Below are 24,737 nucleotides of genomic sequence, written 5' to 3'. Positions count from 1 at the left end.
GTAAGGGTAGGTCGTGGCTAAGCGGCTTTATGGACAAAATTTGCGGAAGTAATTCGCAGTATTCGAAAAGAAGGTCGAAGAGTTCCAGCATTGAAAGTCTAAACAGATGGCATTGGACGAAGTGTTGAAATAATAGTTATTCCTCATACAATCTATTGACTCAGGTAATAATAAATTTTTATCGAGTTAATTATAATTGTATTCCTTTTTGAACGAGAGTGGTTAATGAGAAAAATACGTGCTCTAATGCACTCAGAATCGTCATATCGGCTTTTCCGAACCCCCTTGTGGGTTTGTATTGCTGCTAATTTCTGGTTCCTGGAAAAGAGCTCTTGAAAAATAGAAGCAGGGCGTAAGAAAATTAACCCTTTTTTCTAGTTGACGCTTGGCAGACAGTGTTACTTCGTATAGAATTGCGGAATTCTTTCTTCGATTGTCTGTGACTCATAGCGGCCGAAGGTCCTGCATGGGCTGACTCATCACACCGCGTATCGACCCTTTTGATTTTGCTCGCGCGGGTGACGTGCGCTGCACGGACTCACGCCGTGATGCCATTGACGCGTGCATTTAAATTCTGCTTGCGCTCGTGACAATAGATTCCCTGGGGGAAGGAATTGCGGATCATTCTCTGCACCCAGAAGCGCTGTAATTTACGACTCGTAATCAAATTAAATTCGAATAATCGTCGATAATCATTCATCAGACGCTTCTGTTGCGTAATGAAACCTTTCGACGAGTGAACTTATGGATATGAAAACTTATTTTTCTAAATAAGTTTTCATATCCATTTATTGGGAAAATTTATGTTTCTAAAGTCGAGGAATTTCATTGCATGATGAGAGTTTTTTCTTAATTCATAGCTTTCAATGGAGTACTCCTGGATGTTATTTGTCAATTCTCTGAAAATTTTACATATTTTATTTTTAATTTTTTTTTTAATTCTCGGAATACGTTTCGATTTCCGTGGACTATTGGAAGGCCACCATGATAGTTTTAGCTAACTTTCAGAGCCAAAAGATGAGAGTAACTGGCATGTTTAAATTATCGCGGCGTGATTCCACGTTTTCCAAAATATACGAAAGAAATATTAGTTAATTTTCGTCATATTAGATTTGAAATCAACATACTTGCAGCTACGACATATTTTTTGCTAATTTAGGTAATAAAGTCTCCACCCCATGCCGTCGGAGTGAAGTTTTAATGAACGGCATTATTTAGGGGGATGATTTTTTTACTTCCTACCTCTGATGATTTTTTTACTTCCTAATAGCACCTTTAGATGAATCTCTACACTCACTTAACAGGTTTCTAAGATAGCGTCGCTGCAGATTGCCTAATCATTGGAAAATGTTATCTTTTTAATTGTTACCAAGATTTCTTTGTTGTATTGCACACGTACTGGGTAGCTGTGGAAATAAAAACTTAAGTTTGCTAATTTATGAGGCTGAAAATCTGTGTCTTTTAAAATCTACTCTCTATCTTGAAAAAGTAACGTCACGTGAAATTAACATTTCTTCTACGGCGTTCATTTACTCTGCGCTCATGACCCAAGTCATGGAAATGGGAAAGAATGGTAAATTCATGGTGCTTAAAAAAATGTTCCCAGTTTAAATAATTCTTCTTCTAGATTATTTACGGGATCTTTTCGTGCATCCACTTAACTCTCAAGGGCCTTTATCTTTCATGGCACGGTTTTGTTCCGGCCCCGAGAACGAATCACAGTATTCATTTTATTCCGATCTCTGAATCTTTGGCGGAATGCAAAAAAGGCCATCGATTTTATAGCTCATTTCCGTTGCCCTTTACCCTTCAGTGAACAATTCACGTGACCTTGCACCCGGCTGCGACAATCGCAAGGAGTGGTTTTTGAAAATAAACCACGACACTGTTTGGAATCCGCGGCGTTTCATTATCCCAAGGGTCCATTTGTCAGCGAAAAAAGAAGCAATAAGTTTTGTCTTAATTCATTTCTGGTTGTGTGGCCCCAATAGGGAAGTACACTAGTGTTTCAAATGCACCAAACACATTTTTTAAATTAGAGTTCAGAATAACATAATGTCGTAAAACCACAGTTTAAATCCTAATAGTGAATACTTGATTCGAGATAACCGTCCGAAATATGGAAAAATTCAAAGGCCGCTAAAACGGGTGTCCATGTTGAATATTGGCCGTGACGTCACAAGGCAGTAGCAGAAGGCAGCTTCTACGCCGTTTAGTTTACCACTATTATTGCATAGAAAAATTACTGAATTTGAGGGTATCCGTTTTTTGCTGTCATAAAATATCTTCAGAATATATATGTGGCTGCTTCTCTTTTGAGTACATGACTCATCATTGCGTAATATATTAATATTCATTTACGTGTCAACTTCAAGTTTGGAAAGAGTAGTGCGAATAGCAAATTGAATCTTTGATAAATAGATGATAGTATTTATTTTTCGCTGGGTATATTTTGGCACAATGCCGTTTATCATGCCAAAACGTTTTTTGTAAGAACTGGGTGAAATTAATAAACCTATTTCAGACGTTTGCTGCAAGACTTATTCGTTGCGTATGTATTCACGCCGGCCGGAACGTTCGCCCTTCGCAACTAGAATCATGGGATGTTAGCCGTATTTCCGTGCTGGCTGGTTGTAGGAATGGTTCGCTGTTCAGGCTGGGTTCAAGAAAAGTTAATCTTGGTTGGGAGAAGGAAAATTCCAACGATTTATAAATGGTATACCAAACTTTGATGTATTTATGGTCACTGAACTTTTGAAAAAGGAGGACAGGTTCAACGCTTCATAGAAATGCGAGGCGTTAAGGCTAACAAGGGAAGACCACGTACCTTGCTCCGTCTTTTTCAATTAGGGCCTTAGTTAGGCTGTAATTAATTAATTTTCATGCGGTACTTTTCACAAGTTATATATGAATTTAAAATATCACCAAGGTTTGAAAAGGGTTAGTTGGGGTAGTGGTAGCGTGTACGAATCCCACCATGAGGACCAGGGTTCAAATCTCTGTAAGGGCTGTATATTTTGTTGACTTCATTGTGATCATACGGCGTCAAGTTTATCATTACTTTTTATTGCAGCAATAATAGACATGAGACAATTTTTTTAATCATCATAATGGCGTTTAGGTATTATAGCAGTGTCATTACAATTAGACTACAAGAGTTGGTGTGCGCTAAAATGTTAATTTTTTCCTTGCTTATACTGACCAACTTCCACATTAAAAATGAAAAGCACTCTTACAAGAGCACATATCATTAAAGGCTCGCGGCAAGCAACAATATGCGTACAGACATAGTTAATAAGAACACAAGACGAGTATAAAATGTCATATATCTCGAACACTTGTAATTCACATTACTCCAAAGGGAGTTTACTTACTCAGTACCTACCTCAGTACCTAGTACTCAGTACCTACCAGTTTATCTCAGTAGCAGTGCTAAAAGAACCATTCCGAAATATAATTTCAATTAACAAATAGGATGAAATAAAAGTTGATAACACTGGACCGGGCGCGCTGGCGTTTAAAATACGTCAATCTTAGAAAACCAAGGATCTCAACATCGTACGTACATTCTGGGCTAGAATGGTCTCGTGTATTCCTACAATGTACTTTGACTGCCTATATTGCGAGTTTTCAAAGTTCGAGGTATTGTAGCTAATTTTTTATATCAGCAAGATGAACCCGTCACCAGTGGAGAATAAATTACGCCGCGCGACCTGCCGTGTACCTTTATATCTGTATCACCTTAAATGTACTAATTTCAATAAATAAAGATTAAATTTAACAAAAATCGTTTGTTATCATATATGCACATATCATGGGCAAAGTACGCATTTTGCCCGGTCGTGTAAAATAACACTCGCGCCATAATTCTTTAACCAAACTACTTTCAGTTTATACATTACATAGGTCTACGCGGAATATGCTATATTTTGACTCAACACACTTTCTGATATGATTGAGGTACCTATTAAGTAAATTATTATAATATAAATATCAATTTGATCTTGCAATACCTTCAAATGATCTTCAAAACAGAATATCATCGATAGGTAAGTCAGGAGCAGCCTTGAACCATTTATTCCGTATGGCTTGTGCTTAAGGCACGGGAATGAATATCTTCTCCAGGCTTTTGTTTCGACGTCGAGATGAAATTTGGAACAAAAAATCATTTATAATTCTTTTTTTAATTCATGTTTTCCGTACTAGCCGACAGTTTTAGGAAGCAAACTCCACCGATTCCCGGAAACTCTCGCCGTGCTAAAGAAGGCGACGGAATACAGCGATCTCCACTGGTGACTACTGCCTTGTGACGTCACATTTCAATCAAGATGAAGGCACTGTGTTTCAGCGCAACATGAAATTTTCCGACTTTCAAAACGTTTTAAAGTGCATACCCCAGATGCAGGAAATAAAAGTGACTATACTAATGTTTCTTTTTTAGGCTAAACTTTCAAATTCAGCAATAAAAAAAAATTAGTGCACTTCCCTACCACACTGCTGGCCGCATGCCGCTCCAATACTCTCCAGAGATATATATGTTGTGAGGTGAATAGCTGTCCCTTTGGAGTGGGGGCATGGGAAGGATACGGAGGCTAGACGCACTACGAAGGGAGTGGAACACGGAGAAGGAAGGTCAAAGGACAGGGAAAGGACAATAAGAGAGATACGTCAGGCGTGGCCTTTTCGATCTCATTCATTGCCCGTGCCAGATTCCGAAGCATTTATTCCCTACCCTATCGCATGTCCAACACCCAGGCTAGATCGTCTTTTTTTGGTGCGAAGGCTACCGCGGTGCGCTGGTAATGTAGGCTGCATTTTTCGGGTTTCACCGCGTCGTCGTTGCGTTGAGGACAACAGTTTCTCTTGCATTGCAGGAGATCCTGCATAGATCGTCTTTTATTTCAACTATTAAGAATCAAAATATCGTAAGGAATATAACATGATTTCAGGCTTAACTTTGTGAAACCTTACCATAATGAAAAAGAAAGAATAAACTTTTTCAGGTTCACTAATATTTTGGAATAGTGCTTTTTTCAAATATATTAGTGAGCATAACAATATTTACTCTTTCACTTTCCATTTCGTGTGAATAGTGGATATATCCGCAGAAGACTCACTGTGGAGATTAATGCACCACTATTCATTTATATGTGAGGGTAATGAGAGTACCTAGAAGGTTCTGGTCACAAAGCATCGCGAATTATGCAGCTCAATAGCCCAGGCGAAGAGAGCATTCCACCAAAAGAGAGACCTGCTAACAGCGGGAAACTTAAATGTGGATGTAAAGAAACAATTTATAAGAACCTACATCTGGAGTATGCTCCTATACGGAAGTGAGGCATGGACAATGACCGCAGCGGAGAAAGCGAGGATAGAGGTCTTTGAAATGTGGTGCTACAGAAGAATGATGAAAATCAAATGGATCGACCGAGTTAGTAACGAGGAAGTCCTAAGAAGGGTAGGAGAGAAGAGAAGCCTCATAAAAACCTTAATAAGAAGACGGAACAACCTTATAGGCCACATCTTGAGACATGATGGCCTGATGAAGACAATCGTCGAAGGACAGGTGGAAGGCAAGAATGGAAAAGGAAGACCTCGAACAAAATATATGGAACAAGTAAAGAGAGATGTGAAAGAGAAGAAATACGTAGGAGTGAAAAGATTAGCTGATAGGAGAACTGAGTGGAGAGCTGCGTCAAACCAATCCTAGGATTGTTGTACAGAATTAAAGTTACGAAAGAAATGTAAGAACAAAATGCATTGTGGTGAACTTTCATTTTTGAACTGTGGTCTACTTCAACTAGAAAAATCTTTCCTCGACTACGTCTGTCAGTAGAATTGGTTTTCAAAAGCACCTGGTGATTAGTGGAATAACGCCTTTCCCGGGAAATCAAAAAATGCAATGTTCCCAAAATAAGGTTGACGTAGAATACGTTCGACCCTGACGCAGCTGCAAGGATGGGGTCAAAGGAATGACCCAGTTCGTCCCACTGTTTTTGGACTGAGGCCGAAAGGTAAATTATTTCAGGCTTTCACCGCTCATGATCGTCAAGTTGGTATACAATAAAGTATCCAGTGGAAACCGGAAGTTGGTTCACTTAACGCTCTAGGCCTGTCATTTCGGCAATTTGTCCCCTAAGCATTTCCTTCCCTCCGGTGGTGTTCACGATTTTTTCGTTCGTCTTTTGTTTCCAATCACGAGTGCATGTGGGCCGCACTTGACGCCCATCTTCTGATGCACTCCCCCTCTCCATGGTGACGTCACGCAAACACGTGCAGATCGCGCGGCGCTACGCGGGTCCGCTTATCGCCGCATGCCATCTAAGTGGCATATATCTCCGCGTCTCGCCACCCCGCGTCGCTTTTTACAACCTGTTATTTCGGAAAGGATCGTAAAAAACGGAGCGCCTCTTTCCTCTTCCTCCTCGTCTACAGTGCTTGAAAAAAAAGCGTGGAAGAAAGAATAGAAAGAAGGAGATCTTCACGGGGAAGCTGGTCGCTTCCAACTTCAAAAGTCGTAACTGTCGCGGTGGAAAATGATCGGCCTCGCTTCACGGGGCCTCACCAGTCTGACTCAGTGAACGGTTGTGCGGATAAAAAAAAACACTCGCGTTCGATGACGATATATTTTTTTATTTTTGAGTGAAAGACATTCATAGAAACCAATTCGAGAGGACGTTAAAAAGTGGAAGGAACTTCGCTGTAAATAGGAAGTGCATAATTTACGACGTAATTTGCAATTTCTCGTACGCGTTGAGGTTTCATTGCTTGTCACACGGGCGATGCACCACCTCGGGAGTTTCGGCGTCTCGTGGTTATTGATATCGCTAAAGTGGTCACACGAAGAATGCATTTCAAAAGACTATAATTCTTTCATATCGCTGCGACTCTCGCATAACCGAATTGCACGTCCGACTCACGATGTGCTGAACGAGGCGTCAGATATCTTTCCACGCATCCATTTCCTTCTTCATAAAATGCCGTACTATATTGAACTACCTATTGCGTAGGAAATGAGCAAATCCGTGATGTGTGCTTATTTGTTTATTATAGTTCACTTTATTGTGGCCCTTTCAGTGATTTCCCGTTTTGAAGTGATCTTCCTTCTTTTGGGTGTATCCGAGGCTTGGTCGATAGTTCGCAATACAGTAAGGAATGTACGGACGAAGTTTCCTCGTATTGTAATATTTTTCTAAGGGTAGCTATTTTAATTATAATGATTTTTTGAAGGCGTTTTTTCTCACATCATATGTGATTTCATGAAATAAATGAATCGAAGTAGGTTCATGTCTTTAAAATCTTGCTGATCACATAATACCGCTATTATCTTACTGAGTTAGTTGTCTTCCACCTTTTGTCTATGCATTCACTACTGTGAAAACTTTCTTGATATCTAGAATTCATATCCTCAAGGACATCTAATTCGTATCCTCTTGGTAATCCTTTTACTCATTATTGATTAATATTTTGGAAAAGGAAACCCTTAGTTACCCTTTATGGGTTGATAATATGATCCTATTTCCCTGAACCATGGACCAACTATATACTTGGCTCCTTGATATATCCCTTTTATTTCTCTAATGACTGTCATCGTGACCAGGTTTTATCAATTTTGCGAAATAATAAGATAAATATGAATGGTGCAATGTTTTTCCAGGTTAATAAACATTGCCACTGCCCCCTTAAAATAGAAATTTAATCATCCAATGATTGTAGAAATTATTTCCGTAAGGTGTTATTATATTTGAAGCTCGTTGGTGGATTCAATTTTTAACTTGAACTGGTGAAATTATCAAAATAGAAACATTAACAAGTCTTAAGATTTTTATTTGGTGATAACCACCGCAGATAAGCGAACGTGGAAACTTACAATCAATACTGGATAATTGGCTACGTTAGTGGCATGACGTTTAGGTCATTGACCCTTCTCAGAAAACGCTGTATCGCATGCTTATGATAACCTGACCGAGATGTTATGTTGCTATGTTGAAGAAGTGATGATTGTATTAATATAGCGTGTTGTCGGTGCGAACCAGTGCGACCACGAATATTGAAATAACCGAGTGAATATTGGTGTTAGTGTTAAATTCAGTAGTGTTTCTGGAAGTATCTTGTTGGAAAATGGTATGAAGACCTAATTTTACGCCTCAAAAGCTGTATTTTATGTGTCCGATGCCATTAATTTTGAAAGAACGGTTATATACATATACAGTATGTGAATATTTAAAAATAACTTTTGAACTTCAAGAAATTTTCGTCAACGGAAGATATTTTTTAAAATCCATGTGTTCAGTTTTTCCTGGCTTATAAGACGACATCATTCTTTTGGAAGATAATGTGCTTGGTATTATTAACAATATGAAGGCAAATATTATTAAATTCTATAGACGCGCGAATGTAATAGAATATCTTTTTAACGAAAGATTTATTCCTATAATATATTTTTTAATAATTAGGTACCCATTTAATATAATTCGTAATTTAGCAGTTTTATTATAATTTTAATGATGAGCCTTCTTAATGCTCCAAATTATCCATTCCTTTCGTTAAGGCTTGTGCTTGCCTCTTTAGGTTTATTGGGAAACCAATATTGTTCAAGGATGTAGGTGGCCTCGTGCCGCATTTGCTGCTTGCCCTCCTTCTGCGTCAAATCTAAACCTATTTATTGAACTATCAATCTGATCCTACTAACGGTCAAGGTCTTTATTTCGACTTATTCTTTTTCGGAATCGATGCCATTATTCTTTCGTTGTGTTGGAGACATTTCTCCTCACATTGTGAAGCAAATGTTTCGGAACGTGCTCGCGAGTGCTGTTGAGAGATTTCCGGAACGCCTTATAAACGCTCTTCCGTATGCATCGTCATCCGCGTCACTCTGTGCAGCCATGCTCTCCGATTTCTTCTTCTTCTCTGATTGCAGCATCGATGCATTTTCTCCAATTTAAACCCTCCCTCACGACGGAGTCGGTGCCGATAATCAATAGAGATATTCCTACCCGACTACCCTACTTAATCTAGCGCCACTTCTTCATCCAGCGTAGTTACCAGGGGAGGCGAATATTGATCCGTTTCCTAGCAACCGACTGTTTTCTCCTCCGTATCCATAGGCGTCTTTCCACGAGTCAACTGCGGAAACTGAAGATGCAATTTACTCAAGATTCCGATTAATGCTTCGAGTTCTACTGGAGAATCTTTACGAGCGGTACATGGAAATACTAAGGCTTGAAAATTATGAAGCACTTAAATAAAAAAATAATTATGTCTTCGTTAACATAAAAATGCAAAAACTTCAGGCACTAAATAAGAGGAATCTGTAGTTCACCGCAAAGTCGTAAAGGGCTTATCGGCAGGTGACATCATTCAAATATATAATTTTATGCAAAATTTTCTATTTTTTACATCAAATGCTCATTTTACAGTAAAATATAGAACTTCAATACTCCATATACAATTATATATACAGAACGAAAAATATTTTGGAATTAGCGATAGTAATTTATGTAATTGCAATTTAAATACACATTTTTTGTACCTAATATGTGACCTCTAATGTCAGTCTTTCCAATGCCTGATAAAAACTGACATTTAGTATTCTGTGAATATAATTTTGGAGCATTTGTGTTTCAGTACGCTTGGTTCTTTCAGCATTGTATTTAAGCAATTACTGTTTGTAATGTAATGGCAGTTTATTCTTGTGATGGTTTTTTGAATTATTTCACAGATTACACTATGGGCCACCCGCTTGATGCACGGCATGTGCTAATACGAAATTTTAAATCGACAGCCAGCAACAAAAATCCGTTTCCTATCTTCCATTTTACCCATTTAGATTTTTTAGTTCAATCAGTGAAACTGAGGACCAACCGCATGGGAGTGAAAACCGAGGATTTCGTCTTTAATACTACGGTTATTTTGGCAAAGGGAGACCTAAACATAATGTGTGCACCCCTACGACTAATACTACGTTTTGGGAAACCAAATTTTCATGTGTGCACCAAATGTCTTGTTTTATCGTCCCCAGGGTAAAATAAATATTTCCAAGAAACTTTTTGGAATATTATAAAGATTTAATCGTGAGACTTAACCGGAATAGACATTCGACTATCAGTGAGTTCTGATCATAGCTGTAGAGTTTCCATACTCCAGTTGAAAAATTAGGTGAACGGGCAGGATTTGTCGTATTAAAACCAGAAAAAAACCGTTGACTGTATTTGGGAGTACGTCAACGGTTTTTTTCTGGTTTTAATACCACAAATCCTGCCCGTTCACCTAATTTTTCAACTGGAGTATGGCATATATTTTAGCAGCATTCTTCGAGATTTCGCAACATTAATTACCATGCAGGCAGGGTTTGGAAATGTATTTCGAGGTTTAAATTATTCCTCACGGCTTTATCTTATCTTCAGACCGCTGTTTCATTTCGGTCCTTGAGTACGGAAAACTTCTTCAAGCCATGCCTTGAAGATGATGGACAACTCGCCCATCGAAACGTCAGCCGAGATGGAGTTGGAGAACCTGACCCGATGGAAATCCCGGGTAACTTTCCACAATGGGGAACATGGACAATTTTTTAAAAGTACTGGAATAAGAAGGCCTCAACCTCAAATGTACTCGTCGAAAATTTCGCGCATGAATATGCTTTTTAGCTGAGTTATGAGTCTTAATCTCTTAAACGGATTTAATGAAGAAAGAAAATATATACGTTGGTCTGCCATTCGATACGGATATTAATACCATATATTAAAGAATTATTTTGCAGTTCGCACACGGGCCGGCTGTATTCCGTCGAAATCATTTTACTGCAGTGTTGCCAACGGTCCACGCATTGTGAACATAAAGTTTTAAGATCTCCTGAACACGGTGTTTGGTTTTTAAGGTTGTGGTGACTGGCGGCGACCGGTCCAGAGACGGATGAATGTGTAGAGGGAGACAGTGTGTTCCTCGCTCAGAGACGCGGCGAGCGATGTAGTGGGGGAAGAAATGGACGAGTGTCATTGGCTAGAGGGCGGAAGGGGGGTGTGGCAGAGACTGTAGGAGGGAGAAGGGAGGAAAGAGGGGTGCGAACGTGGGAAGCGTCCCTCCCTGAGACGCCTGGACGCGATGGGAGGGGAGATAGTGCGTTGGTGATGTAGAGGGAGGGTGAGGGCAGGAGAGCGGGAGGAGAAGTCCCACGGTGCTTTTCGCGCGTAGGGGGCTAGAATTTGAACGCATGGGTAACCGATTTCTGGCTACCTGTTTCGACACGTGCCTTCATTATAACTGCCTGAATTATCACAGTAGGAGGACGCTCTTGACAACCCCTGTCAATGTTTTTTGTTCTGTGAGAGTTAATTCATTGTAGTTGATCAACAATTTCCTACTTATCATCTTCAGGATTATTATCTTATTTCTCTCCTGAAAAGTTGTGGTTCATCGTCATAATTAGTGTCTTTTGCAAACGGGATTAATGTTTTTGCACATGGTCCCGTTAGGAGATACGTCATGTCTTCCCCACAGCCAGGTCCTAGTGGTGAGTATTGCTTTCTTTGTATAATTTTACCATGTCATAATTTATTTGCCGATGCTGTAAATATTTCTTTTGTTGGTTGTTTGTCAAAGATATGGATATTTGCCAGTGTTTCGAGGGGATTTGTAAGCCGCGTGCAGACTGCAGTGTGTTCGGTGCGGTAATGACCGACGAATGACGTTTAGAGAGTAATTTAATATAAATAATGTTTTAAACTTCAGTGTTTAAACAACTGCTAAAGTTTTTCGTCTTCGTTGTAACGGTGAATTAATGCTGTCTTGGATGGGGATAGGTCATATGACTTTCGCACGGTATCGTTGCGGCGTATTATTTTCTTCGTCGTAGTTAATCTCAAATTGATTGTTTCACGTGAATAAGATATTGCTAATTATGTTTTCGCTACAAAGCCATATGACTCTACCTATATTGCTTGCGTTTAATTTTCGTGTGTTGCTTTGTACATGTGTCCGTTTGGAGAATTATTTATCAAAAGGTTTTACGCTATTCCTGTATTGATAATAACTGCTCACCATCACGTGTTCACGTCATGCCTTTGTAAATGTTACCGTATGGAGAATTATTTATCAAATGGTTTTACGTTAATGGTGTATTTATATTAACTGCTCACATTCACGAGTTGATTTGGCATTCCCTCGCCCTTTATTGGTTAATTGTTTGGACGCGGCGTTCCATTTAAATGTGTTACGTTTTCATTTGTTTAACGGCACGCATTTTGTGTTCAGCCTTTCTTAGTATACTCCAAAGCAAGAACGTTTTTCACGATTTGTTAGTGTTTACATACACCCATGCCAGGTAGAATCATTGAATACGAAGTGTTAAAAAAATAATTAACTATGGAAAAAAATTTCCTGGAGTGGATTTTTTTGCCCTCAATGCTTTTGTGAAAGCATTTAGTCCCCTCATAATAATGTACAGTCATTATTATTTACATTCTTTACTTTCGTTGATTTAAATTAATCCTGGATAATTCATGATCTATGATTTGCGTTTATAAATGTTTACCTTATAATAATTTACGGTTTTACAAAATGCGTTTCGAAACTACAACTTTTTCTTCCCGATTACTGAATTACCCATTTTTTCCGTTTGTCCTTAATGTAATTGATTTAATTGCTTCCTCATCCTATTTTTGATTGATCTTATTGATCTTATTTTTCGTATAAAATTATGGCAAGGAAGATTGCACCGATGAGAGGAAACTTTTAATCTCGAAATGAACTGATGTATCAGCGTAAAATGCAGTACTGAAGCGGATATAAACTGACCAGGGTCATTTGTAGCAATCCTCCTCGCTGAGAATAAACCGGCATTACCGATAGCAAATGTACGAAGTATATCTCCTCGCATGCAATGTGGGAAATGCATCTTGGTTGTATTGATACGTTTTTTTTGTAATTACATCGGGACAAAAGATTCAGGGAAAAATCATCATGGTAAGACAGTATTTTGGCAATAGGGTCATGTACTGTTAAATAGTACGTGGCGTTCTGCGCTCCTACCGTGAAACAATTCATGTCCTTGAGCGTGTTGTTGGACAAGATCAAAATTCGGCTCCGAAGCACGCATCACACATAGGGCGCGTTCCGTAATTCACTGGCAGTACTGCTACTGCTGCTGCAAAACGGAACGGAAAACAGTACTGCCACTGTAAGCAAGGCAGTGATTTCGGAACGATCAACAGTAGCTGCCGTGATAATTTCGCGGGAAATAATGAATCGTGCAAATGCCACTTTCAAAGTAAATTCAATATATAAGTTGCAAGCATGAAACTTCGACATTGATGTATTGCAGCCTAAAGAAATATTTTAAAATATCCATTGCAATCGAGGAGAGTCACGTAAGACCTTTAAAATTAAAAGTACTTCAATCTCAGGTTGAAAAATGCCTTCCATTGTTAGGTTTTCAGTGCGTAAACATTATCAAGAACAATTTACAAGGCACCGATGCAGGATTTAATTAGCTGTCCCTCAATATTAATGATTGAAGAAAAGTTAAAGGCAATATACGCTTTACTACACATTATATTTCGTACTTCATGGACTAACGCAAAATAAGCGAGTATGCTGAAACTTAAGCAGACGAAAACATGGGTACAGTTTTAAGGTAGAAGAATGCCATAAGGGAGACGAATTTCCAACGTACAGTTAAAATTGCGTGTGCCACTACCTAGAATATGCTTACACATTAAACGGTATGGCATAGAATAAGGAAGTTGCATCGCATTGATGATAGAAATTAAGAAAGTTTATGCATACATTTCTGTAACACATGATACACACACATGCGTGGAAAACGTAATTTTAATTATAGTTTCTTGCGTTGAAGTTTTCGGGGGTTACTTCTTATCTACAACTGGAGTTAACGAGACATTATTCAAGACACCATCGGTTAAATCACACGAAATTAGCAAACCAAATATTTCATACAGGCATACAGAAATTCATTCGCGCACAACACTGGCCATTTTCACATCCAATATATATTTATGAGTGGAAGTTATTTCTCTCAGTTTACTTGAATATATTCTGAATTATGTCCATTATATTTCATTTACTTGCGTACTATACCACGTATAGCGTACTATTTGTATTGTATGTGTTTTACAAGGCGATTTCAGTGTTCCAAAAACAGGTGAACATCGGCTTCCGTCTGCTTACTGCTGCTGCTCCTGCCCACGGCAAGAGGCTTTTCTTGAGAGTATAGCACCTTCATTCTCGGGCAATTTTTTAGGAATTGTCAGCAAGAACAATGCCAAATAGAGTCACGATTTACCGTCGTTTTAACACTTTTTCACAAAAATCATATTCCATTAGGCTTTAAAGATTACTTGGGTAATTTAAGACCTGAATTATCTTCGTCAAAAGTAAGACAACATCGTTATATTTCTATTTTCCACTGTAAATAGAATGTATCCAGAAACGATGGGATACAATTAACTTTGACTGGACCAATAATTCAAAGAGAAGACGGCAAAGCAGCCTGATTTACCATCAGCCCCCAAAAAATCATCTTTTTCGGTTGCTGAACACTTCACAAACCCTGCTTTTAATAAGCAGATATTCGAGCTTTTCAGTCACTAGAAGTAGATATTATACATGCATAAAACATTTTATTACCCTTTCCACTTATTCTTTAGTGGCTGTGAAGAGATAACTCAGGCATTTATTATAATTTGCATCTTCTCGCGCGCGCAATGACTATACGAAAACACACCGCCAAGTTAAAATTTTACCGCCAATCGTCTGCTTTACTGCCGCTACTGCTGCTCACGGCTTGCAGTAGCCGCAGTAGAGTCCACCGTAGGGAACGTCATCAAACGACTGACGTCATCCGTTACTGCACCGTACTGCCAGTTGATTTCGGAACGGTTTGGCAGCACTGACAGTACTGCCAGTGAATTTCGGAACGCGCCCATACAAGAGCGACCCTCACGCGGCAAAGAGCAATGACACAGAATTCCCTCCCGCCATACCCGGCAGCTCGGCAGCTGCCGGCGAACTGAAGGAAAGAGACTCCATGCAAGCGTTGTCCTCTTCCACTGCCACGATGAGACTCGCTCAGTGGCTGACGGCGATGTGAACGGGAGAATGTCGCCGCCGTGGAGAGCGCAAAAATAGCGTGCAAAGGTTCGCATAGATTGATTTAGTGCCGCTTCTATGAGGAATACATTAAAATGGTATGGATTAATATGAAGATAAAGGATTATAGTTTATAAAGACTGTAAAAAATTTTGGGTTCCGTCATTATACACGCCGTAGCAGGCAGCCAATTTTACCGAATTTCGTGTTTTTCCGTGGTCAATACTGCAGCGTGAAAAACGAGAAATGAAAAATGACGATAATCTTTTTAAATATCGATCTTTCTTCTTCGTAAATATGCATTCAAATGTTATGTGCATAGAATAACAGAGGCGTCAGACGAATCTGCCCAGACGTCTGCAGCGTAGTTTTTGGACTAGGTATCCGGGAGCCTTAAGGCGAAATCTGAAGGTATTTCCTACACCTAGGAATGGACGGATGTCGAGTGGCAATTTTTCGTGTTATTTTTATGAACGTGTGTGGTTTCCAAGCTGGAGTCATTGGCGGCACCCGTATCATTATTTCCGGTGAAATGCGCTCAGAAACTTTAACGTAAATCTTTCTTCGCTATTACTTAATTAGCAAGTTCTCCAAATGTCCCCATTATTGTTGACTCAATCGCTTCTTTATCCTACTTTTATTCGCTGTTAAAAGCGAAATCTGAAGGTGTTCCCGACACCGCTGCAAGCAGCGCACGGATGTCGAATGGCGATTTTTGGTGTTAGTATTATCAACGTGTGTGGTATTTGGTGGAAGAAGGGTAAGGGACGGCCCCAAACGAGTTGCAGAAGACAGATTATGAAGTATGTACTCGTAAAAGATAAGAAATACTTCAAGAGAACTTATAGGCCTTACTCTCGTAGCTTCTTTCTTGGATTCTAGGTGTTCTTTAAGGTGTGCAAGCAGTACATCTTTCAATAGAGCATTTGTTGATTCATATGGGTTAGATTTTGGTTAACCAGGTACTGTAAGCATGCTTTACTCACGCAGTATACCAAATCTTCTTTTCAATAAAGATCGCTCCTTAGCTCAAACACAGCCCCTGCATCATTCCTCCAATTATCACCTTTTCTACCATTAAAAACCATTTTTACAGACAAACCGTATTCTTCCTTACCCATATAAATCCACAAATTCTCTCTTGAAAGATGTACTGCTTGCACACCTTAAATCACATCTAGGCTGCTATTCAGGATGGAATAGCATTATGCTATTCTCCGATATTGCAACCGATGTTGCTATAGGCCTCTGTCCTTGCTTTCTCCGCTGCGGTCATTGTCCATGCCTCACTTCCATATAGGAGCGTACTCCAGATGTAGGTTCTCATAAATTGTTTCCTTATTAATATTAAAATTTCATTGCTTAGTAAACCACAACATTTTCCATTTTGAATTCCGAATTTCATATATTTGAGAAGTATGCCGAATAGCTTCCGTGGAGCGCTTCGTACTCAGACTCCTGCAAAGAAGTTGAAGTGACCCCTGGAGAAGTTTTGGTCCCATTGGGGCATATTGGACGAAGGGGTCGGTGTGGTAAGCAAGATTTCTATCAAAAAAGTGAAAAAAAGAAAACTTATTCCGAGAGCGCGGTCGTTTTTGATGCTCCAAAGGGGTTGGGTTCGGGTCTGAAGCGAGAGTCCGGTGTCAACTCAGGAAAACCGGGAGAGACTGATCGCCTCGAGTGGCTGACCAAAACGAAGAATATCTCTGGCGTCCCTTTTTTCGTCTCCCTGTAATATCTCCACACGACGCACGTGTTGCCGCAAGAACCGCGGCCAGCGCTGACCACACCTGGGCAGTTTCACGACTGTCTTAACCGATATAACCGTAACCCCAAACAACCGTACCCTTCGAGTATCGAAATTTTCACGATAAAAACGTGTAAACCTTTTGCGGAAGACTTCCAAAAAAACATTCTGAATGATGAAAAATATAGAAATCATGTACAATACTACTTATTCCAAGTGTTGTTAAAAAAATTGCCGCTCCGTAGCAAACATTCACTGACTTAAACCACTTATCAAGGGACAGCTCTGGGGGAAAAAATACACATTGTTTTGACGCGACGAAAACAATGCGTTTTTCTTTGCAGTGGTAAGGGTTAGATTTATTTCTATTCCTTTGAAAAATATGAATGTTTTGTTTGAGTTTCATCGAATTCTCCAGCAGAAGATTTCTCCATTGTTTTAGAGTTAGACGATTTGATTTAGCTGAAGCTGATTTCATATGACGTTTCTTGCCCTATGCTAACCACATCGTCCGATCAGATCTGAGTGCCAATTGATGGAAATGGCCCTCATCCTCAGGGTAGCCTATCAGTGGCGCATCCAAACGTCGAGAATATGGATTTTGGAGTGCTTTTACGTACGAGTCTCTTCCAGATGGTATTTAGTCTAAGCCCTACATCTCTATTAACATCATCTGTCGGCTTTTAAATTTCAATAGCCTTCAGAATGATGCGAGGGAAATAATGTTTTCCTTTGGCTAGGCCCTTTGAGTTTTCTATCAATCTACTCCGACGCAGCTAACCCGAAAACAATGGTGAGAAATGTTATCAAGCGCTGTCAAAACTTCTTCAGTATTTAGTAGGTTTCTGCTGCATAAAACGCTCAATTTTGTGCGTTAAAAATGGAAGGAAATCTTCAGCTGATTCATGGACATCAGGATGAATACTCGTATACAATAACCCATGCTACCGGGTATTTACCCGGGCCATTTGACTATTGAACCTATTGAGTCCAAGTGGTTCCTTTCGAGTTCCTATGGGAGGTCACAGGACTGAAGTTCTTCCAAGGTTAGGAGTCGCAGAGGAGAGGGGAGGAGGAAGGGTTGTGTTGTGTGCAGACTGTTGGCCTCGATGCTTGTTTTGGTGTCTCTCAAGCGCGGGAGAATTTTATCTTTTCCCCCCGAAAAACTCCCTTATCTTTCTTCCATTTCGTGGTCAATCACCCTCTTCCACTCCGCATGCGAGCCTTCTTTCCAAACCACTTATCAATTTTATTCCTCAACTTATATACGTCCCTTCCTACTGCTGCCAGACTTTTTTACCGATCCCTATTTTTTTTTCACCCTCGGCCTACCCCATTTGCGCCTTTTACTTATTTCTTTCGTCAGTGTTTTTTTTTTCTTTTTAATTCTCTCTCGAGTCCCCTCCTCTTCTGTTTGTGAAGTTTATCGCCGTGACATCGCCCACCTTTTTTGGGTCTTGATATTTTAAAAACTCTTTTTAGCCTTCTCAGCTTTTTCCTTCACGATATGTATATGTAAGAAGGTCACAAATCGTAGTGATACCCCAAAGAAGGTATCAGGAAAATCGGATAATATTATTGATAATGTTTGACCGATTATATGATGCTTCACTTTCAAGTCACATGTGCCATATTTTAGCAAGAGCGATGAGGTTGCTCCGTAAAAGCAATTCCTACCCTTATCAATAAATAATTTTTCACTGTGATTTTTTCGTATCCTTTGAACTCAGATAGGGCTCACACAATTTTTTTAAGAATATTATACCTTTGTGGCGGCGGGGTGAAGTCCTTGCCTCCCAAACATGAGGTCGCGGGTTTGAGTCGTGCCTGAGTAGCTTTCACCTGTCTGCGCTCTTAACTGTTGAATTTATTGAACATCCCAGCTTAAAATGGCCAACATGAGCTGTATTCGGTGGTTTGGGAATACAATAAATAAATTAAATAAATTTTAAAATATGCCATCTTACCGGGTTTATCGAGGGATGGGAATGGCTTTTTTCATTCATACGTGAAGTTTTCAGCTACTGTCTATGGTGGAGAGAGGGAGAGAGACAGGATAACAAAAATACAGGAACACAGGAAACATATTGAATCAAGAATTCTATTGTTTATTTCTACTCTCTGTTTAAAAAGGCACATTTTCTGGTTGCAAAGGGTGATAAATACATGTATGGTATTTTAGTACATTTATTGTTTCAATATTTTCTATTAGTAATCCCTTTAATTTATTCGTTTAGCTTCTCGCTGCATGGGTTTATATCTCCAGGTGCATCGCATCGGTTCCCTTAAAATCAACTCTCAGGTGAGAGGTTTGGAATTAATTAATTATAATTAAATTATTTATCACTCTACAATTGGTGCAATATTTATCAATAGGCTTAGGTCCATCAGATGTCCAAAGTTTGGAGGAACAATTTTCAAATAAATATTTGATGCCTATACTTCGTATAGAATTAAGTCCAAGTAATAAAAATTACACCACCCATCAATTTTGTTTCATGTATTAGCTAATAGTTTTCTTCGACCTCGGATATTTTTCAACTTATAAAAATCCTGAATCGGTGATTAAAAATTTGCGAATATTTAACAATGATTTTTACCCAGTGCCTAGTAAAAATGGCTAAATTCAGGCACTCAAGTAAGTTTACTTTAGGTGGCGTTGCCTGTGGCATCCGAAAGTTATTCAATCCGCTAACGAATGTGGCAACCGAATATGCCAATAAAAATATTTTAACGCCAATATTTAAAGGTGGAGACAAGGAACAGCCATCTAATTACAGGCCGATATCTTTAACGTCCATCTCTTGCAAAGTCCTTGAACACATCGTAGTCAGCTCGGTAATGAAACATCTAGACGCACAAAACTTATTAATGGGAAATCAACATGGATTCAGGAAAAGCAGATCGTGCGTAACTCAGTTAGTGCTTTTCGCCCACGATATTTTAGTCTCCGGGGAGGACAACATTCCAGTAGACGCGATTTTTCTTGATTTCAAAAAGGCATTTGATAAAGAACCCCACGGAAAGTTAATAATAAAACTGAATTCTTATGGTCTAGACGAAGATGTCATTTCCTGGATTAGAGAATTTTTGAGCGACCGCGTCCAAAGAGTAGTATTAGACGGTGCAGTCTCCAATGAGGTTAGAGTCACTTCTGGCGTTCCTCAGGGTAGTGTCATTGGCCCACTCCTATTCCTTCTTTATATAAACGACATTGGCGAAGTAGTGCAGAGTAAGTTACGATTATTTGCAGACGACGCTGTAGTTTACAGAGAAATCCGTTCCAGCAAAGATATAGATGAACTTACGAATGACCTTGCTGCTATCCAAGCTTGGTGCGATGCTTGGCAGTTAGAATTAAATTTGGAAAAATGCGTCGTAATGAACTTCTGGAAGAAGAATAACTCCCTGCAGCGTAACTATATCATTCGGGGCACCCAGTTAAGGGCAGTTGAATCCGTGAAATATCTAGGGGTTAGACTCAATAATGATCTATCGTGGAATAAACATATTCGAGAAATAACCGGTCAAGCTAATCGTAAAATGGGTTTTCTTAAAAGAATATTAGGAAAATGCGACGACAAAGTGAGAGAAATTAGCTACTTTTCCCTCGTTAGACCACATTTGGAATACGCTGCCAGTGTTTGGGACCCTCATGAAAAAGGCTTAATAACAGAGTTAGAACGCGTGCAAAGAAGAGCTGCCAGGTATGTGAAAGGTCGTTACGATAGTCTTGTTAGTGTAACTGGCCTCTTAGATAAACTCTGATGGGAATCTCTGTCGGACCGTAGATTGAAAAATAGACTAAACCTTTTAGATAAATTCAAGAGCAGTGTCTTTTCTGACGAAGTTAACCATATCTTGCGGACGCCAACGTACTACGGAAGATCAGATCATATAAATAAAATAAGAGAGATAGATTGCAGAACAGACAGATTCCGAATGTCATTTTTTCCACGATCGGTAAGAGATTATAACGGCAGCAATAGAACTCGTAAATAGATTGCATGACTTGTAGTGTAGCTTACTAAACTATATAAAACTTAATGCATGTTTCTGAATTTCTATTCTATTTCTAACATCATATAGTAGTATAGTTTGTTATTATACGGGACGTTCTTTGGACGGTGTAGTGTGCATGTGGGAGTCCAAATGCATGCTGCATGCTGGTGATTGATCACCCCCTGCCAAACACCCTAGAGGTGGCTCGCAGGGTATTATGTAGATGTAGATGTATGGTTCATGACGGGGATCGGATATTAATGTCATGTACTCTAGTGATCTTTCTCATTCTATATTTATCCTGAAGAGTGGATACCACGTCTCCAATTACCTTTACTTTTAGAGACAGTTTAACGCTGAGTTGGAGGTGTTCTAGGGATTGGTGCGAACAGGTCTGGTGAAATAAGTTTCTTTTTTCTACACCCCTTCCAGCCAACCACCTTCTCCGTCTCATTTCTCCCGTCCAACCTCCGAAAGTCCACATCACCCCCACCCCTACCCCACCCCCTCTATGGCTACTAAACTCTTTCAGGTTTCCCACTCAACCGTGAAAACCTTAAAACCGTGAATTAGCCGTGAATTTCATCTACCGTGAAAAAACCTCGAAAAAACCGTGAATTTCGTCCTCAAACCTTAAAAAATCTCTCAATCTTGATAATAATACCTTCCCAAAGATTTTCAACTTCGTTCGTAGCCAGCGCACTTCCATTCATTGTGGCGAGCATCGTCGCATGAGCCAGAAAAGCGTGGGAACGAATGTTGCCTGAAGAAAAAAAACATCTTTATCCAGGGCAAGCCTTTTCTCTCCCCCCTCCTGAAACATGACACCACTTCTCATCAGCTTGTTTACTTTCCTCGACTGGCTTGGTTTCCCCTCCCTCGGCCACTGCTTAGTCCCACTTCAACCCAATTAGGCTTCCCACTGGCCGCAGCGACCACTTTCGAAACTAACAATAAATCTAGATGGCCTTTGCGTCGAAAAATTTGAACGCTTATTCAACACCCTCAATCCTCTGATTGGAAGACCGCTAGCCTTGACAACCTGCTATGCGCTGTGAACACTACGCTCCCTGCGTTCGAACCGGGCGACAGCGAGCTTTCGGCGCGACGTTACTAATTCTCGCGCGTTGCGGCCTTTAAGCCCCTCAATACGAGAGAAGATTGCCGCTTATGGCAACACAGCATTACACGATCGATAACCCGTCAGCCGCACATCAGATAAAGGAACCGCAATAAAACTAACTTCTCACAAGCACCGCCGGAGATGGGGAATCTGAATCTAATCCGTGTTTTTGCCGGATGTGGTTTCAAAACTGATTTTTTTCTCACAGCCATGCAATCAGGGAGATATTGAGATGCAACCCCATTCGAGTGGATCCGTATTGGAAAAGGCAGGAAGAATGTAATGGGGAACGTGAGATAGTGTCATAACGAGCGCATTTCCTGAAGGCCACCTGTCATCCCCAGAGATATTTTAATTCTATCACACCCGAAGTAAAGTGTTGCGCGGGTACTCGTCGTACTGAAAAAAAAAACTTTTGGGCTTTCTTCAAATCAATTCATGGGTGGCCCCAACATTTCCCGACCGATGTTGGTCGATTTTTTAAAGGATTCTTTGAGAAAGAATCAGAATTCAGAAACCCTTGAGAAAGCGAACAGCATCGGTCGGGAAACGTCGGGGCCACCTAAGAATAGACGCGGACACACAGCCCAAGCGTTTTTTTTTCAACATGACGTTTTCTGAGTGTTTTTAAATGAATTACAAACATGTTTTCTGTACGAACTGCTTTTTTTAAGGACGAGAATCATCATTTTTTTTAGATTAATCCATATATCGGTTCAGCTTTCGATTTATGTTGAAAGATAGACCCTTTCCTTTTTATTGAATATCGAATGCTCGAAAAATCGATATCGTCCGACATTTTTCCAACACCTACCATGTGCTTCGGGGTGGGCAGCGTATTTTTGAATTTGGGAAGGTGGGGCAGTGCGTGAGAAAGGGAAGGGGAAGTTCTCCTGGCTGAAGGGGAGAGGGGGCATCGGCGAGGAGCATTTTTGGTGGGGGAAAGGGATGTGGGGTGCAGTGTTCAAGGGGTTTAGCGCGTGGAAGGGAAGAGACAATAGGGTAGTTTTTTTCATCAAAGAAAACGAAAGGCATTGATTACGATTCGTCACCGCACGATTAGTGTATACATAATATACAAATCAGTTGGCTTTAGAAATCCCAGTTCAGACGAATTTTAATGGTCAATTTTAACCTCATTTGAAAAAGGCCAGATGGGCGCCCATGCGATGCCACTCCACGTGACGTCACACGGACCTAGTTTCTATACGAGTAGATAGGAGTTGCACATCGTCTGAGATGACCAATGCATGCATGAGGCACAGATCTCAGGGAACATGTGTTAATAATCACCTATTAAAACTGCTCAAGGTCGGAAAGTTTCCTTCGTTTGATAAGGCATTAACAATCCTTATTTAAGCCAAGCGCTACCTGCTAGCGGGGTACTCTGCTACCTGCTAGCATCCTGCGTCGTATCAGCGCTCAAAGCCTCGCCCCAAGGTCACCTCACTTGCGACAGCAGGAACCAGAACGACGTCACACGGGGTTATCCCAGAATTCATACTAAGCCGTCGCGTTTGAAAATTTTCACTTTTCATTTAATTTCAAAAAATAGATATCGTCATTTAAAAATCTAAAAGCGTGAAATACTTACCCCATGAGTAATAATCTTTCAATTTAGGCAATAAAGAAATAATAGGAAACCACCCTTTTTAAGGACGTAGGCTCGCGACTGCGCGAATCAAAACAAATTGTTTTCATGTGTGATAAAGGTTTTACTAACAAAGATAATATCATGGTATTTTTTAGCGTGAAAGGAAACTACATAGAATGACGATGCTTACTTCCTTACAATTTTTTATAAGCTCTCTTTCCAGCTCTTTGAGCCGAGATTGCGCCATTTTCACAAGTCTTACGTGGTTTTCCCACAATTGGTGCATTTATATACCATTCATCAATTTGAAATGTAATTCGGCGACCTGACTAGGTCTTATTTTTATCGCGGAAATTAGGCTTTTTTCGAAATTGCAGTAGTATGCTAGTAAAATGAAATGAAAATATTCTGCCTTTAATTTGAATCTTAATTTTTTTGAGGAAATTCCTTTCGACTGTTTCATGCGGGTCAACCTCTTTCTAAATACTGGTTGCTAGTAATGTATCATGAATCTTTTCTGCTTTTTAATTAGAATCTTAATTATTTGTTGCGGTTCTACTTATTTCTAAATACTCGCTGCTAGTAAAACATGTCGCCCTCTCTCCGCGCCGTTGCGAACTTCAGTCGCGGTCGACTCTCCTCGTTCTTTTAAACATTTTTTTTTGGCTTGTCCACAACGGTGTCTTCTTCAGATGCGCCCTGATGCGGTTAAACCGTGGACATGGCGTCCGAGACACGGAATTACATGCCGCGCGATTTACGAACTAAGAACCGTATTAGTTTCTGAATCCCAGGCGTCTAATTTTTTCATCGAATAACGAATCCAATCCTCATTAGCATTCTTTCTTTATAAGGATGCGAAAGTTATTATTTTTCTACTTCATTGTCTTTTTAGTTCTATTAAAAAAAAACATGGTCGCCTAAATTTTAATTACTATTTTCCGTATTTCCTGAACATCTCGTGCCGTGAATTTTCCAGTGGTAAAAGAGTTAGGGTGAAAATAAAGTTAGATCTTAAAGAGCATACGTATGCAACTTAATTCCTTAAGATGACCACGAGTTAAAGGAGAGTAAATATTTACGGGTGATTTCCCACAAGAAATTTCCTTGCAAAAATATATTCAACGGTCAAATGAACCCTTACCATGCCGTTTGAACTGAGCGCC

This window comes from Ischnura elegans, chromosome 9 (genome assembly GCF_921293095.1).
Source record: "Ischnura elegans chromosome 9, ioIscEleg1.1, whole genome shotgun sequence".
Lineage (NCBI taxonomy): Eukaryota > Metazoa > Arthropoda > Insecta > Odonata > Coenagrionidae > Ischnura > Ischnura elegans.
This window is presented reverse-complemented; position numbering follows the sequence as displayed.